General features: G+C 48.7%; 1 long non-coding RNA gene across 1 annotated transcript; it reads right to left on the reverse strand.

Annotated features, from left to right (window-relative positions):
- Positions 1 to 2,724: 2,724 nt before the first annotated feature.
- LOC125170377 (uncharacterized) lies at positions 2,725 to 16,499 on the reverse strand. Its single transcript, XR_007154006.1, has 4 exons — positions 16,389 to 16,499; positions 14,121 to 14,125; positions 4,388 to 4,392; positions 2,725 to 2,737 (listed from the first exon to the last, which is right to left on the reverse strand). It is a non-coding gene; the product is annotated as an uncharacterized LOC125170377 (long non-coding RNA).
- Positions 16,500 to 17,074: the final 575 nt, after the last annotated feature.

The raw sequence follows: 17,074 nt of genomic DNA on the forward strand, positions 1-17,074 counted from the left end.
GTAAGAGGAAGGAAGCATGTCATCCTTTTCCCACACAAAGCCTCCCATTGCCTCACCTACAAATGGATTTGGAAGAACTTCTGGATTTGACCTGGGATGAAGGGTCTGAGAGACACTAAAAGGGGTCTTCAGGGCTACATAATCTCAGTTCTGGTCAGGGAGTTCCCAGTGTGGGAGGAATATATCTTTGAATGCCAAATCTGAGTGATGGGCTAGAACCTTCAAGATCTTTCTATATCAAGAAAAGTAGTTTGTGAACTACAACTAGGACTACATATGGAGGATGATTATCCCAGGTGGAGTTTCCCTCAGAGGGCAAAACTGTAATACAGAGCTTGGGATTTTCTCAAAGGTATCTTCCTCCATCACTTGCCTTGAGTTGAGGGCTCAAAATAAGACAGGTAGCCTCTAAATTTACTCTCCACATGATGGAGCAGGTTTTGGAAGTGAGGTCATCTCTGAAGATAGGCCATTTTAGACATTAATACAGTCTCTCCATTTTGCAGCCAAGGAAAATGGGACCAAGCTTTCTCAAAGTTGTTCCCTGACTGGCAAGGCTGAGGCTGGAACCCATGTCTCTTGACCAAATGAGTCCAAATCCCAAGACCTGTTTCTGTCCAATGGCTCACTGATGCCTTTGAGTACTTGAGGCTTTTGTCTAGCTTGGCATGTGGACAAATCCTCCCTCAAGATCCCTCTTCTCCAGAAGAAAATGTGATATTCAGGCTGGTATAATCTTAAACACTTATGTTTAGGATCTCATAGGTGGACATTTAAACAACCAATTCCCTGCTTCCATGAGAACAAAATAGAAACTTGTTGCAAATCTGCCCAAAATACTTGTGATCACACCCATGCCTTTGTCAGTAGAGGTTGATGGGCAAGCCAAACATTTTCACACGAGTCAAGATCCTGCAACATCTCAATGTCCTGGTCCTAGAGATCTCTAATGTGTAGCTGCTGAGACATAACCTAGTCTGACAATTTTTATTTGTATTTTTATTGTTTTTGGTTTATGTTTATAAAAGTAATAGTTAAATGTCTGGTTAATTGAGAAGTTATGGTTAGCTGACTTCTGGTTAGCTGAGGTTTTTAAATATTATATAACCTGCTCTACCTGGGTCCTCCCAGCCTCCTCAAACAGGCTGTAATGAATATGTAATGGCATAGAAGCTTCTCGACACCTGTTAAAATACTGTGCATTGTTCCTCTCCTAGAGCGTGTTCATTATAGATACAACAGGAAAAAAGATAAAACGCCTGAGTGACTGACACCCAGTTTGGAATGTGAATCTCTCATCTTGGGTCAGTGTCCACAAGGCTCAAGGAACCAGGCAGAATAGGGCTTGACCTCTTAGGCCACATGTGCTGGGGTGCCAATGTTGCTGGTCTTTCCCAGGGGGGGGACATGAAAGCTGCCTGCCGTGACTTCAGTTTTTCACGTCTCCAAAGGGACAGCCCTCCTAGCAGGAGAGATCAGACTCCCCTCTCTCTCCCTCTGAGGCAGTCAGGTTACTCAATAATCTGTATAAATTACAGATTATAATATAGAATATAATATACAATAATCTGTATAAATTACAGCCAATGCCTTTGGCTGCCTGAACACCTTCCCTGGATCTGGTGATCGCCTTATAGATCAGAATTCTTTTTCCTCCTTCCTTTAATCAGATAGAACAGCAACAATTAAATGTGTTCTTTTTTAGATTTTTTTTTGAGAGACGAGAGAGTGAGAGCAGGGGAGGGGGAGACAGAGGGGGAGACAGAGAATCCCAAGTTGGCCCTTTGTAGTCAGCACACAGAGCCCGACGCGGGGCTCGAACTCACAAAACTGTAAGATTATGATGTGAGCCAAAATTAAGAATCGGACGCTTAACCGACTGAGCCCCCAGGCGCCCCTTAAATGTGTACTTAATATAATCACCCTTTCTTTTTTGGACCCTGGGAAAGCTAGTCTCCCCAGGGTGTCTGTTTTTCTGTTTTCCAGGTTTATCTTCAGGGAAGGGATAGAGACTTCTTGAAGCTAGCCAAAGTGAAGGGGAATTAATGTTAAGGTATATGTGCAACAATGAGGAAGTCCGAAACCTAGGACAGAAAACCGAGGTACAGAAGGGTCATCTGGAAATGGAACAGAAGGATTCAAGGGGGCTTCTGTGGAGTCCTCCTCAAATACTGCACCATCAGGACAAAATACCTACCTGCTGTGTCTCTTTCTTGCTCACTCACAACCATCAGTGGCTCCTTGTGTTTGCCCACTGCCCCAACTCACCCTTACCTTTGGCTTCTTTCGTTCTAAATTTACTTCATGACTCTTCAGAAACGATTTCTCCTCCCAATGGGAAATTCTCTTATTCATGGCCCAGCTTCAAGGGAGAAAGAGAGAGAGAGAGACAGAGAGACAGAGAGAATGTAATAGGTTCAATGTTTCCTCCTCCACTTACATAGTTATTTTCTTAGAAACCATATGGCTCCTAAGTCATTGGAAAGGTGTCCATTGGTTCTTTTTATGGGTTAGGCCCCAGCCCTTGACCCGATGAGCCGCGTGGGAGGGATCTAGATGGAGAAGCAGCAAGGGCTTTACATGGGTCAGTTTCCCTCTGAACAGAGTATCCACCAGGATGACTAGCATTTGAGAGTCTTTTTAGAGGAACCATAATCTATCCATAAATGGTCACTTCCATGGAAGACTTGGTTCCACCGGAGACTGGAAAAAAAATGGGAGAAAGTGAGATGTGTATCTGTGGCTCACAGTCCAACGCACATTTTTCAATTGGAGGACAGAGCTGTGGGCGACCTGGCTATTTCCGAGTGGAATGGAAGAGACACACCCACAGCCACCACGCCTACCCTATGCCCGAAGCTTCATGTCCCGCTCCAGAATCAAGACCGTGCCTTTGTCACCGGTATGCGCATGCGCACACCGTCACGAGGGGGCAGGACAATATGGGGGCTTTGGGAAGGTGCGAGGATGCCCCACAGTCACGATGGGTGTTCTCCTGTTGCCCCTCTCTTGTTGGCCTGAGCCGAGCAGCTGGCAACAGCTCTCGCCCTTTCAGACAGAAATGCCTACAGAGATGCTATTGTTTCCCTTAGGTGACAAATGCCACAGGCCTGGGCCGGCCAAGCCATCCTGGAGCCCAGCTGCTTCCGCACTGCCACCACATGAGAAGGGTGCTTTGTTTTAATTGTCACATTTGCTGTTTGAAAGGATGCTCTTCAACCACGGAATTCTCGGGTGACCTTTCCGTAGGAATCACATGCAAATGTCCCAGTGGAAGGTCGCGATTGGTCTTCAAAGGTCATCTCCATTCGTCTAGATGGTTGTCTTCACAAAAGAAGGAAGTTCAGGTAAAGAACCCAGAACCAGAGAGCACCAGAGGAGAAAGGTCATCTGGTCTACCCTGTTCTGTCGGCTGGGCCCCACCTGCAGGTGGCACATCCGTTTGCTTTTGGCCTCCCACGGTTCACCGTAGCCTAGAATAGCCCTGCTGGCTTAGACGCCATCCCAAAGCTTCCCCAAACAGGTGCTCTTTGAACAGACGTTATGCATCCTCCAATTGCCTGGAGATAAGCCCTGTGCGGGAGGAATCTCTCTTCTGAGCAACTGAGGCTGTGTTGATAGGTTCTTTTCTTTTTCTTAATATTTATTTTTGAGAGAGAGAGCCAGAGCGTGAGCAGGGGAGGGGCAGAGAGAGAGGGAGACACAGAATCCGAGGCAGGCTCCAGGCTCCGGGCTGTCAGCACAGAGCCCAACACGGGGCTCGAACCCATAAGCCGCAAGAACATGACCTGAGCCAAAGTCAGACACTGACTGAGCCACCCAGGTTGATAGGTTCTTGAAGGGTTTGTTGCGGGGACAACTTATTAATGATTCACTCTCCAAACACTATTTGAGTAACTGCCCTTTCTGAACCAAACAAAACAAAACACCCAGCATCTCTCTGGAAGGTCAGCTGAGATGAATTTGTCCCTATTACCACAGAGCAATCTCCTAACCCCTCATCCCCCGTGTCAGGCTGGCAACCGGAGAGGAATGGATTTTAAGTGAGACACACTCAGATGGAAGCTGCCAGAGAGAAAGGCCTGTGCGTGGATTTCTGCGTGTGGGGAAAGATTTCTTGCCCCTCTGCCCCGTCACCCTCACTGAAGTCAGACTGTTTCTTTTCCTTCTGGGTGGAGGCCCTGGAGAAAACATGATTAACCCTGGGTGGGGAGTCACCCAGGGCAGGGGTGGGAGACAGGGAGGACAGGGAGGGCAGGGAGCACGCAGCCACAGACCGTGAGCTGGGCATGAAGGCTAGCAGAGAAGGTTCGAGAGGCATGAGGGGATTGCCGGGCAGGAGCGTGAGGTTCTAATGAGTCATGTCAGCTGTTGACTGGGGATTCACAACAGCTGCGTGTGCGAGCCGAGGCACAGTCCTTGGGGAAGCAGGTGGCGGTGACGTGAGGGACGGCCTGCCCCGACCTGCCTCCATTAGCTGTAATTATGCTTGTGACTTCTGCTGGGGGGCGGCCGGGAGCCAGGGGGGCCTGTGGAGACCACCAGAGACCCGCATTTTTAGCCCGTGGTCAGTCAGCTGTAAAACTGGGCCACATTTGGCAACAACAGAAGGAGCGTGAGGCCCGAAGCAATTTTTCTTTGAAATCAGCTTCTAAATTGCAGGGAGCCCAAGTAAATTGACACATTTACGAGCTTGAGCTCCTTCCCCGTTCCTGCTTCCTTGCCTCAGCCGGCCTCTGCTCACCGGAGCAGTTCTGGGCCTGGGGATGGGGGGGAGGGAGCGCTGCCCTGCCTGGGGGGCGGCGGTGATTTCTCTGTGCGCACATTTTCATTACTGACGCGCCGACGACGAGTGCTTTTCAACTTACAAACTGAAAATGCTCCCCCACCCCCACAAAAGAAACCTGGAATCTGCAGGAGGAAACCCCCCTCCCCCAGTAAATGAAAAGCAAAGATGGGGTGCCTGGGTGGTTCAGTTGGTTAAGCGTCCAACTTCAGCTCAGGTCATGATCTCACAGTTTGTGGGTTTGAGCCCCATGTCAGGCTCTGTGCTGACAGCTCAGAGCCTGGAGCCTGCTTCGGATTCTGTGTCTTCCTCTCTCTCTGCCCCTTCCCTGCTCGTGTCCTGTCTCTTTCTCAAAAATGAATAAACTTTAAAAAAAATGAAAAGGAAACAACTACCCAGTGCACATTGCACAGCAAATGCGAGTCGCACCGCGATGGAGGCCCTCTAGCCCATCCAGCCTCCTGGGTAGAGAAAGCCACTTTCTTAGCCGACGTCTCTTATAATGTAGCCAGCTCGAATCCTGAGGGGTTTGCTTCCCTAATCAGAACTGAAATTACATGACAGAAGAAGGGCCTCATGAGTGTAACACTGGGTATGTTGCTGGCATCTACTGCAACATCTGTGTCACTGAGCCTGGAACTGCAGGGCCAGGTGGGCAGCCTTGAAGCGGTGGGTGAGGAATGTGGCGTTGAGAGACCTCATGTTCTAAGACTCAGGTTCCTCATTCTTCAGTGGAATAAGAGTAACTACGTGAGGGCGCCTGGGTGGCTCAGTCAGTTCAGCGTCCGACTCTTGATCTCGGCTCAGGTCATGACCTCACGGTTTGTGCATTTGAGCCCTGCGTCGGGTGGGCCCGAGCCCGTCTTTGGGCTCCTCGTTCTCTCTCTCTTTCTCTCTCCCTCCGTCTGCCCCTCTCTCACTTGCACCCTCTTCTCAGAAGTATAAAATACAGTAAATACCATACGATAATAATAACTACCTGCGAGTTAGTTTGGGATTACGGGGTCACGCACCAGCCCCAGCACACTGTAAGTGCCCCGAGCATCAGCTATTCTTTGTCATCACTGAAGATCATCAGGCTCACCTTTTGCATTCTCAGCGATGGAGGAGCTCAGGCAGTGGGGGGATCACATCCTACCATCTTCCTTGACGTGAGCCTTGATCTGCCTCCCGTTCTCTGCACAGATAGCTCGCTGGGGCGGGGGGCGGGGGGACCTTCCCTGCCCCCAGTGAGCCTTTTGAACTCTGGCTTATGCTCCTCTGCTGTTCTCCTCCTCCTCCTCCTCCTCCTCCTCTCCATCCATCTTCACGCACTGGTGGAAGTCCTCCAACTCTGGGAAAGCTCCCTGAAGTCCCCGTAGGGATTCCTCCTCGCCTCTTACCAGTGTGACACTGTGAAGTTAGCTTCAGATGAACGTATGTCACCTCTTAAGCCAGCGGGCACGAGTGGCCTTCTCTGCTTTTCTTCGCATTTTCTTCAGGACCAGCCCAGGATCTGGCTCAACGCAAGTTCTCTGCAGATGCCCGCTTAATTTCTGGACTGCCGTAGAAGTACAGAGTGGGTTGAAAACTTGCAGAAGGATCAGAGTTTGTGGGGATGGTCTCTGGACTTGACCAAGCACCTTCTAGTGGCAGTGAACGATGGGGTTCTTGAGCAAACGGCTAAGAAAGAATTCTTGAGATGTCTTTGGTGCAAAAAGGTGATTTTATTAAAGCATGGGACAGGACCTGTGGGCAGAGAGAGCTGCACCGGGTTGTGAGGAGTGACTGACTATGTACCTTTAAGTTTCTGGGGGTGAGGGAGAGCATTAAGTCTCTACGGAGTTTGAAAGCAAGGCTTTCAGGACCTTGAGGGGCTAGCTGCTGTTAAGATAAGGTTACTTTTAGTCTTTAATGAAACAGAAACATGAAGGAAGACGGCCATGAATTGCTTGAGCAAGGTCACTCTCTGCATGTTTCAGGTGTCTATCAGCGGGCTGCAAGCTGTAGGGAGATTTAATTTCAGCTACATTTCTCTTGCCTGTGTTTCCTTCATCAGTGAACACAACACACAAGGATGAGAATGAATGTACCGCGCTGGGATTGCTGTTTCTTCCACAGGTGGGGGTGAGGAACACGGAAGTTCACCCCCCTCTTGCGTTGGCAAGCTCTGAACATGACCCAGGGCGGCAGGTTCTGCCAAGTCCTGGCCCCAGTGTGCACACAGCTCTCGGCACAGGGAACCCACTTCTCCCGCGGGTCACCCGCGGCGTCAAGGTGATGAAAGACGGAAGCAGGTTCCATTTCCCCTCCTGGTTCCAGATGTCATGTGACCCTCCCCTCACCCCTGCAGGCTCTAGTTCATTCTTGCTGTCACCTGCATCCGGCTTTCTTCTCCACGGATGGCTGACCTATAGTAACTGCACCTGGAGGTGAGACACAGAAGCAGCAGCCTGCAGGGACTGCATGGCCAGCATAGCCTGCGGTCTCCATTGCAGAAGGTCTAGCCCCCATAAACGCTACAAATCCTCCCTTGGTAAATTACCCCCAGAGGTTCTCCTTCTCTGATCAGACCCCACCTGATCCAGTGGGTACAGCTGATCACACATGCAGACCCTCACAATTGCAGGTACAGTGGTAGCCACGCCTCGCGTCTAAGAGTTCACGTGCAACGAGGCAGCATGGACCCTGCCAATCCCCATCTCAGAGGCTGTGGTGCCCACCACGCCTTTTCTCTCCTGGGCTGTTGAGGTTGGGACTGGGGTTAACGCAGAGGTGGTGGGACTTGTACACGTGACCACAACTGGAGGAAGAGCGTGCTCAAAGGGAAGTGGACAGGATGAAGGTTGCCATGCAAAACCTTGCCGTGACTGGCAGCGAGAGGGGCAGTGCTTTCGTTTTGGGGCAGCAGGTTGTTGCCTGGTGTCTGTGAACTGGTAGTGGGGAGGGATCCCAGGGAATCCCATGCTGCAGATTCTGAGGGATGCATTTGCCTTCAAAGCAGCAACAGCAGCTGTACCCGATCCTTGAATGGTGCTGCGCAGGGGCCAGCTGGGGCCGCAAGCGTTTACATAGGAGTGGCCCCTTGGGAGGCAGCACTGGAGAGTGGGGCCGATCACAGCCCTCCAGAGCAGCTAGGCTGCATGGATCCGAGGCAGGCTGAGAAAAGGAAAAACATCCAAAATGGAAGTAAAATATGCAACCATGTGTATATGTTCACAGGAGGAAAACATAGGGATGGGGAGAAAGGAAAGAAGTGGAAACAGTGAACCTCCCAAGACGCCCTGTTACGGAGAGATAAAATGAAACCTCCTGTCTGTCACCAGAATGCCATAATTTTATCATTCTTCCCACGCAATGCTGTACTATTTTGGGTTCTGGGGTTCCCCCCCCACCTCTGTGTGCCCAAGATGTCTGAGAAACAAACGTGTAAGAAAATGTTTTATTCTCCCCAGCAAGGGATGGAGAATTCATTACAGGAAGCGCTTCTCCGAGCTGCCTCCTCCGTGTCATCGTGCTCTGCCCTGCAGAAGATTTCGTCTGCGAGCAGAAGCCTAATGAATTTGCCCACTGTGGTCCTGTGCCCAGAAACTGAAATCCTGTTGCGCTTCACTGGTGGGATCCTTTTCCTCAGCCACGGAGCCAAGCAGAACGGAAAAGATGGCCAGCCTCCCTTTTGCAAAGACAATGCGTCTCCCCTCCCCCTTACACACCATGCCAGTGATTTCTACATTCTGCTGGGTCTAATTTCCTTTGTAAAAGGAAAAAGGAAAAAAAAAAAAACCACAACAAGACAAAACAAAACAAAAGAAAGAAACTTGGAACTCTTTTGAGGACAAGGAAGGAGAAGCTGGAGGAAGGGGAAGCATTTGATGCCACCTGATTACCATCTGTTCACCAAGTTAGATATTACATCAAAGGAACAATCGAGAGCCTGTATAAACCAGGACGCTGATGGTCGTCCTTGTTCGTGTTGTGCCTCCCTTCTTGGCCTTTCCAGCCAGGCTTCCTCTGTCTCAGGACGGCTACGGCCTTCATCACCTGTGCACCTCTTCCCACTCTGGATGAGGTCAGAGCTGCAGGCTGGGCCCCAGGAAGGTCCTGGGCAGGGTCCCCTCCACACCTCCGTGGTCAGGGCAAGCTTTCCTTGGTGGAGGTCACTCTGCCCAGAGCCCGGAGGCTGGGACAGCCCTGTACAGAGCCCACCGGAGGCTGTGTTGTTTCCAGAATGGTATTTTCAGCAGCAGAGCAAGCCAGGAAACTTAAGGAAAGAAGCTGCCATTCATCTCCAGGAGGACACAGGACAGGGCAGTAGACTGGTCACCAGCCAGCCCGAACAGCCATCTGCTAAGATCAAGTCATTTCTCCTTGGAACACGATGACACTTCAGCCTAAGAAGGGAACTGAGCCAGTTTGGGACCTCGGCTTGGGCCCGTTCCAGCTCTGATAATAAAAAGTTATGTTTTCCTCAGAGGGGTCCGTAGTGACAGGGAAAGGACTACTGCCAGGTGCCCTCAGACCTCCCCGTTTCTCCTTGCACCCCCAGACAGATGCTCTTATATCCTGCCATTTATATGCTATTCTGTGAAAGAGTCAGACCAAAGTGAGCCCTACAGTGCTTGGAAGATTTATTTTGCAATATAAAATGCACCTCCTCTCTGTAAACCACACGACTCTCCTTTAACTCTTTACCTGGATGTTTCGCCATTTCTGTGCAAGCTGGGTGTTTCTCTGTCGCTTCTAAGACCACATCATGTCTACCCAGAGATCTCTGATCGGTCCACTTTTTCCAAGTTCATCCATTCTTAAAGTTGAGCACAAATGCTATCTCCTCTATGAGGCCTTGGCTGAGATCCCAGAGTTCCTGCTTCCCACCCAAGGTGATCTTCTTTCTAGATTCCCCTAGAATTCCCCTATTTATTGCAGACTAAATTTTAAGGATCCCATTCATTTCTGCATCACTTAATGGTTGTCTAAGTACATAGTACAGTGGTTAAGTATGTGGACTCTGGAGGCAGATTTTCTGGGTGCACAGCTGGGCTTACGTATTCACTGTGTGACCTGGGGCAAATTATTTAACCTGTCTATGTACCAGTTTGTAAGATGAGGATAATAACTAACTATCACGTATGACTGTTGTACAAATTAAATGAGCAAATCTCTGCTGAGTGTGTAGAACTGGGACTAGCAAGGCCCAGCAAAGTTGGTTGTGTTTATTAATATGATTTATTATCATTATTTTTTCCTTTAAGTTTCCTGATGGCAGGGGTCCATCTTGTCTAACTTTCTACTCTACCACAGTGTTTTGCATATTGATACATGTTTATTTACTTTGCATATCGATGCACATTTATTTATAAATAAATAGATGTCCAATGAATAAATAAGACTCGCGTTCCTTACAAGCTGCTCTCATTTTCCTCCATTAGTTGAGTTACAGGAGACTTGATAAAACTGATATAGACTTTAAATGATATTATTACCACACCTCTTAAATATAATACATCAGATGATCATTCTTTCTATCTCAGCTTGCCATCTCATCACTGCCCAGAGGCAGTATAGAAACCCTCTTGGTGGCATTGTGTGGAGGTGGCATAAAGCCAGTCCTGACCCTCTGTGAGTCCATAGTTCAAGTCAAGCCTTCTAGCAATAAATAAATAATAAATCACTGCTGGCCTAGGTCTCTCTCTCATAGTGCCTGGCATCTGGCAATACTGTTTGACCCGTCATGTAGAGATGGGCCCACTGAGGCCAGATGTGGGTCCTAGAAGTAGAAGTTAGCGATTCATATACACCCCCAGGTCTGGGAAGGGCTTTGGAGAAGCCATGGAATTTTTGTCATAGACCTGGTATGACCCCTCAAATTTTGGGAGTTGTCTCCACACAAGTATTGCCGTCCATAGTTCTGAAGATCATTTGTAAAAGAACCTGGTTGTTTCTGCTAAGCCTGGGTTCTGCTTGTTCCTGTTCTAGCTCTTTTTGGAATTCTTGAGCAGGTGAGAGAAAATACGGGGATGGGAAAGAGAGGGGAGAGAGAGAGAGAGAGAGAGAGAGAGAGAATATGAATTAATTACCAAGGAGAAAAAGGAGAGATTTCAATTTCAACACCTTTTCCCACTGTTGTTAACCATGAATGAGACAACCGTGGATCCCATCCAAAATATCCGTCACCCGAGGGAGGGCGAGGAACATGTGCACCCAGGGAAGACAAGGTATGTAAGTGTTGGCCCTGGGGAAGGCCAGTCTTCTGGGAGAGAGAAGGTGCACCAGCGAGGTGGATGTGGATGATGAGAGTATCATGGCAGCCAAGTGATAGGAAGCATTCACAGCTCTTCTTTTCTTTCTTAATGAAAAACTCGCAATTTTTACACTGTGGCAGAGCAAATGGAACTGTGACTTACGATTCACGATTGATATTGTTTGACACTTTTCTCATGTCCCTTCTGGCTCGGAGCTTTACTGCACTCAGCTTTACGGAGAGAAGACGCAGAGGCATGGGGAACCACAGTGCCCACTCTGTCTTTGAAATCGTGTTTACAGCAGATGTTTCTTTCTTTATTTAAATTCATCCCCTGGACCTAAAAGCCTTCTCTGAGCAGAGTGGGAGTCCCCAGTTGCTTGCAGAACTAAGCGGGAAAGACCAGGTAGGCTCAGAGATCTGACTGGTCCAGGAAGGAGAGGGTGTCTTGAATAAATGACGGCGTCAAAATCCTTCCCAGTGATAGCTTAGACATGATTGTAAGGCAGTGTAAATTTCTGTATTTTGTGATGTAGTTGACCTCGGTTTATAAGCACGAGAAAACCCAGTGCGAACCCTGCCCCCAACCCCGCAGGGATGTCTGTCTGGGGAGGGGTGGATCCAAGTAGACCCCAAAGCAGTGGTGAGCCACCCCAGGGGCTTCATTGAGTCCCTTTCAAGCCAGTAAATACGGCAGTTTTCTGTTGAAAGCAAATATGATTACAGTGGTTTAAATCATTTAAGGCCAAATAAAATCTTTGCCGAGTCGGCTGAGGTGTTAAGCACGAATGTCTTGTGAGCAATTAAAATTTCAGTCCAGATCACAGCAGGAGCGGAGCTGCAGGGAAGGCAACGCATCTGCCTTGCGCATGCGTAGCGGGGGAGGCTCCTTCCCGAGATTTCCGGGGAAGAGGAGGCCGCTACCCCTTGATTTCCCTCCCTGCTCGGGACTGTGGGAAAGGGATTGTGTCAGGAACTGAGCTGCGTGGCACCCTGAATGTTCCATGCAGAGCGCACCGCATTGGCCAGGCCTTGGCTCCCAGGCTGGAAAGTCAAGGTTGAGGTGTGCTCGGTTTGTACCGGGAGCTGCCCTCCCACAAACTGGAGGCTGTAGATTATGAGGCAGGGCTGCCAAATCCCACGCCACGGCCTGAGGGCATCCCATGCAAAATTCCCTCTGAAGACCCCAAAGCTCTTCATCCAACTAGGGGGGAGGGTAGGAGGCCCCTTCCTTGCCTGAGTACCCTGAGTACTATCACAGAGGACCCACTTTCTGCTTAGCTGAGGCACACCACACAGCCTAGAGGAGCCCCCAGAGCCCCTAGGACCACCTTGCCCCTAGCCCCTAACATAATCCTCAGGGGGCATCAGACAGCCATTTAAAGAGCAACCAACCTGTTTCTTATTGGATGACAGACTCAGTTAGTGCAAAATGTGTGTGTGGAGGGGGGGGGGGGGGGGGGCGGGGCAGGGAGGGCATCTGGCATATCATCCTACGTTTTAAAGGACTCAAGCCTTAGACCTAGCAAACCCCCTTTCCAGGCATCTATGATATACAGATAGACCTGTGTGTATGTTCCATGTGTGCAGAAGGCTGTTCACTATGGCATTACAGTAGCCAAAGAGTAAAATCAAGTATTTATGAATAGGGAACAGGTAAGACACATAATGGTACGCCACACAATGGAATACCATGCCACTATATAAAAAAAATGGCAAATCTGCATGAACTGATACGGAAAGATCTCTAGGACATATTGCAAACGGAAAGAAGCAAGGTACAGAACAGTTTGTATCCTATACTGCTTTCTAGAACAGTGTTTCTTAAATTTTTCGTCATCATCACCCCCCCCCCACCAAGAAACCTTTAAAGACATCCCTCCCCCGTGAAATGTTGATATCATGTATATCTGTCTATATGCGGCGTGTCCAATGTATATTTGTGATTTACACATAAAAAGGGGAAGAACTTTTCACTTCCCAAAATCAATTTTCACCCCCTTGGGGGTGGTATCACCCCAACTGAGGAAGCCTCTTCGATAAGAAAGTGAGAAAATATATTATGAAACAAATTGGAAGGCTACTTAAGAAACTGAGAAAACTAGTTGCCTATAAGGAAGGGAGCCGATGGGGAGATGGGCACAAAGGTGTGATCAAGATTGCCCCACATAGGGGTGCCTGGGTGGTTCAGTGGGTAGAGTGTGGGGCTCTTGGTCTTGGGGGTAGTGAGTCTGAGCACCCCCTGGGGTTGAAAGATGGCTTACGACTTAAAAAAAATAAATGTAAGTTAGAGGCGCCTGGGTGACTCAGTCAGTTAAGCATCTGACCCTTGGTTTAGGCTCAGGTCGTAAGTTGGAGCCTCATATGGGGCACTGTGCTGACAGCACAGAGCCTGCTTGGGATTCACCCTCTCTCCCTCTCTCTCTCTTTCCCTCTCCCCCTGCCACTCCCCCACTCGTGCTTTCTGTCTCTCAAGAAAAATAAACTTGAAAAAATAAATATAAGTTAAAAAGATTTCCCCTTGTAGTCTCTCTTCTATTATTCTTGTCTCTGAACTTTGCAAATGTTTTGCCTATTGGAAACCATTAAATTGAAAGGCTGTCTACACTGTTCCCTAAACCAAGGGGGTCCCTGCCCAGGCTGGAGGCACAACCCGGGGACCCCCGCTCCTCAAGAAGAGTCTTTTGTCCTCTCAGGTTTATTTTTCAGTGCAAAAAAGATTGCAGTTTCTAAGATTGAAGCTTCTACTTTAAAAGCAGCAGTCTGGGGGTGCCTGGGTGGCTCAGTCGAATAAGCGTCCAACGTCCACTCGGGTCATGATCTTGTGGTCTATGGATTTGAATCCCGCGTTAGCCTCTGTGCTGACAGCTCAGAGCCTGGAGCCTGCTTCGGATTCTGTGTCTCCCTCTCTCTTGCTACTCCCAGGTCGTGCTCTGTCTCTCTCAAAAATAAATAAAAATAAGCACTAAAAAACAAAAAAAATTTTTTAAAGTAGCAGTCTGTTTCAAATCCCAGGGAAGAGGTTACCAGAGAGAGAGAGAGAGAGAGAGAGAGAGAGAGAAAGCAAAATGAAGGAGGAAATCACCCATGCCCTCTCTTCTTCCCTTGGCGAACACAGTCTGTCTCAGGGCCCTGCTGGGGAGAGGTGACAGAGCAGAGATCCCGGGCCCAGGAGTTCAACCAGAGCCGGGCTGGGTCAGCTTCCTCCAAAGGAGTGTGTTTCCTCCTTCCACGGGCGGGAGGGCCCTCCCAAGGAGGAAAGGCCATGCTGAAGGTTGATTAGTGGATCAGCAATTCCATTGTGGGATTAACGGAACAAAACAAAAACAAAACACAACGTTGGGCTCGCAGTTCAGTGTGTCAGCAACTTTAATTTGATTGTGTAATGAGGCACGATGGTAAACAACATCTGCATGATCGCGCCCTAACCTTCGCTTAAATATCAAACACTGCGGTGTCTCATTTGGTACAAACGCCTGCCTTTGAATGAGTTCTGTTTGGTAAATGCCCCAAAAAGTCACCTAGGGAGGAGGCAGTTAGTACGTTGGGGTCAAGTCCTGGCTGTGCCCCAAAGTCTGTAGAATGGGTATAATAATACTCAGTTTCCCCATCTGTAGAATGGGTATAATAATACCCATCTACATGATGATGCTGTTGTGAAGAGTGAGTGATTTGATAGAAGAAATGCTTTATCAGAGGATGATATCTTTGTTGTGGGCCTTGTTACTTCTAGGAGAGGGAGGAAAGGAGGGAAGGAGTCTTGCTTTTCAGAGTAGAGGCACTCGAGTAGAGGGCACTCGGCAGCTTGCTGGGCTGAATTGAAATGCCTCTGCCTTATTTGAGGGTGATTCTTGGAACAGACATCTCCCTTCTGGAATGTGGATTCATGCCTCAACGTTTTCAGAATGTGGAAGCCACTTGTGAGCGTATGATTTGGCTCTCCAGGGCACTATGTGCAAAACGGCAGCCTCCAAGGCTGGGTTTTCTGCCCTGTTGCCACTATTTCCCTTTTGGGCCTCCGGGTTGTCACTGAAGTTTCGTGTCCTCTCCTCTTGCCACCTCTGATTGTTGCTCTTTGAAATCCACGCTGGGAAGTACAACTTCGGGAAGGCAAGCAACATTTCCCTCTGCTAAGCCACACGGATGCTGGGCTCTGGGCTGTAAACCTTAGGATGCTTCTTTCAGAATTGCCTGGTTCCTCAGGACATTCTCTACCATAATAAATTACCACTGCACCGTCCATCCTAACTGGGGCTCTAACAGAAGAATCTGACCTTTACAGTTTTAAAGTTATTTATTTAAAAAAAAATTTTTTAATGTTTATTTATTTTTGAGAGAGAGAGAGACAGAGCACAAGTGGGGAAGGGTCAGAGACAGAGGGAGACACAGAATCTGAAGCAGGCTTCACGTTCTTAGCTGTATGCACAGAGCCCAACACAGGGCTCAAACCCACGAACCATGAGATTATGACCTGAGCTGAAGTCAGACACTTAACCAACTGAGCTACCCAGGTGCCCCTAAAGTTATTTATTTATTATTTAAGGTCTTTATTGAGGCACCTGGGTGGCTCAGTAGGTTGATCATCAGGCACTTGATTTTGGCTTAGGTCATGACCTCATGGTTCGAGGCTTCAAGGTACCTCTTGGGCTCTGTGCTGGCAGCATGGAGCCTACCTGGGATTCTCTCTCTCTCTCTCTCTCTCTCTCTCTGCCCTTCCCTGACTCTCTCTCTCTCTCTCAAAATAAATAAATAAACTTAGAAAACAAGGAAGTTGTACCTTTAAGATCTTTATTAACAAGTGTTTGCTGTTTGTTGATCCTTTTGAAAAAGCAAGTCGGAAACTATTATTATAGATTAAAAGTGAGGTTCCTAGAAATTTCAATTTGACCACATAGGAAAAAAACCTCTAAAGGTGTGTTGAGAAAAACCAGGTTTTAAAATACACACACATGCACGCACACACGCACACACACACACACACACACACATTTGTCATGACCAAAAAGAGATTAGGTAAAAATAATAGAAACCCCATCCTGCATAGCTAATGCAGATAGTTTGGGTATCTGATCAATGGGCAAAAAGCAAGCACTTAAGGCCCTCAGCTCCAATCTTTCGTTCATTTCTTATTGTTGGAATTTCATATTCATTCTTGTTGGATGCCTCACCCAGCCGGTGGTAGAGACGGTCAGTGAGCATTTACTCAGCCCTGCACTGCTCATGCTGGAGCAAAAGTCTCAGCCGGTGGGTCTGCTGCTTTGGTCTCTGTGCTATCCAGCAGTTTCCAGTTTTCTGAGCCCCTGTGTGGGAAATTGAAGTTTTGTGGGTACTAACCTTGAGGGACCTGCTGACCTTGGGTCCCATCTCCTTGATTCCCCTTACCTTCTTCATTGCCATCCTCTCTAGGCCGTCTTTGATAAGGAGGGATCCCTGGGAAGTCGTGGTCTATAACCCCGATACACATTCTGTCCTTATGGCCTACCTTGTTCTCCTGCACCCTGCTTGTCAGCCCCCTCCACCTTTTCTCCTCCAACAGAAGGGCTGGGATCCTGGGGTCCACACCCACAGTCTGTGCTCAGCAGGAAGCTGGGAGCCTATGGGAGTGCCGGGACTGTTGGCCCTGAACTTGGGGAACCCTCCAAGAGCCATCCCCTCTCTTTTCACCCTACTCTCATCGCTTTGGTAGCTATGCTGGTGAGTGTGTGGAGGACCCGGCGGATCTTGGATAGTCTATAATGCCTCTGGTGAGCTGTGTCACCGCCTTGCACTGGAACCCCACCAGGGCGTGTGACCTTTGCTGCCCCTGTACCCTTTTCTCCTGCAACAAGATCAAATTCCAGTCTCTCCACCAACTACACCGAGAAAGTTCTTCCTGGGGCTTTTCTTCTTTATGGCAGTCTTGGTGTACAAAATACATCTTCCTCACTGTCCTTTTTGTTTATTGAAACCATATTCGTTTCTTACAAGGAACCATTTTATTGTTCCCCAAAGCTTCATTGCAATGACCCTGACCCAGCAGGCAGAGGTCGTGGATGTGAGTCCTCTGCCCCTGCTCCCTGTGCTTGGCA

This window comes from Prionailurus viverrinus, chromosome A1 (genome assembly GCF_022837055.1).
Source record: "Prionailurus viverrinus isolate Anna chromosome A1, UM_Priviv_1.0, whole genome shotgun sequence".
NCBI classification, from domain to species: Eukaryota; Metazoa; Chordata; class Mammalia; order Carnivora; family Felidae; genus Prionailurus; species Prionailurus viverrinus.